The sequence below is a fragment of the Octopus bimaculoides genome, chromosome 13 (genome assembly GCF_001194135.2).
Source record: "Octopus bimaculoides isolate UCB-OBI-ISO-001 chromosome 13, ASM119413v2, whole genome shotgun sequence".
In the NCBI taxonomy this organism is placed as follows: domain Eukaryota; kingdom Metazoa; phylum Mollusca; class Cephalopoda; order Octopoda; family Octopodidae; genus Octopus; species Octopus bimaculoides.
The window spans coordinates 8,738,580-8,739,787 of record NC_068993.1 but is presented as its reverse complement, the minus strand read 5'-3'; the positions used below and the strand labels follow the sequence as shown (position 1 = coordinate 8,739,787).

At 36.8% G+C, this 1,208-nt stretch overlaps 1 protein-coding gene across 1 annotated transcript in view; it reads right to left on the bottom strand.

Moving 5' to 3' along the window:
* Positions 1-1,208, bottom strand: part of LOC106881231 (uncharacterized) — a 12,986-nt gene that overhangs the window by 1,323 nt on the left and 10,455 nt on the right. The gene's annotated exons all lie outside the window — the stretch shown is intronic.

The following is a 1,208-nucleotide window of genomic DNA, read 5'->3' as shown; positions in this document are numbered from 1 at the left end:
AGCACATACCCAAGGCGCACAGAGCTGCGCTCGGTAGTGCAGTGAAAGCACGTTATAAAAATAAAACTACTGAATAATAATAATAACAACAACAACAATAATAATAAGAATAACAACATGAACAACAACAACAACAACAACAACAATGGTTTCAAATTGTGACACAAGGTGATTATTTTACTGACCCTGAAAGGGTTGAAAAGCAGAGTTGATCTTGGTGGAATTTGAACTCAGAATGAGAAGACAGAAGAAATGCCACATCCAATAAGATATCCAGTTTTCTGTTAAATATCACCACACTCCCCCCCACCAAATAAATTAATTAACACTGAATATGTATCAAGGGAGATAATTATTAAAAATATATTATCTCCCTTGAGTTTCTCCAGTTCGTTCAGTCTCACTATGTGACAACTTGGGGCGAAGAGGCTTCTATTGTGGGTTCAGGCTGAATCGGGACCCCCCCCCCTCCATTAATCATCATCATCATCATCATCATCATCACATATCAACAATGATACTCCTATATGGTTGGTCTACAGGCTAGAAACAACGGTCAAAACTCCCGCAAAGTCACAATGCTACTTGCGGTACGTACGTGAAATAAGGGACAATTGCATTATATAATGGATTGGTAGACATGCCCTACCCCTCTAAAATAACGATATGGCTACTACTAGAATGTCTTTGAACATAGAGGTCTGCCCTGAGATTAAACAACAACAATCATAATTTTAATTCCTTATTTTTATTTTTATTGTTAAAATATTCTTTTCTACTCTAAGAACAAGGCCCAAAATTTTTGGAGAGGAGGCCAGTCGATTAGATCGACCCATTACGTAACTGGTACTTAATTTATTGATCCCGAAAGGATGAAAAGCAAAGTCGACCTCGGCTGGATTGGAACTCAGAACGTAAAGACAGACGAAATACCGCTAAGCATTTCGCCCGGTGCGCTAACGTTTCTGCCAGCTCACCGCCTTATTCCGTTAAAATATTACATCGTGTAAGTTTAATCTCGTGACAACCGTTTGTCAGTTACTTTACTTCTCTTTTTTTTAATGATTATTTCTACTTAAGACGCTTAAGATAGCACATTTAAGATAATTTGCTTTGTCTAGACGGTATGCAGATATTCATTGATTAAATTTATCAGCAAGGAATCATGGCGTGAATTAAGAGAGAAATAAAAAAAAAAAAAAAAAAAA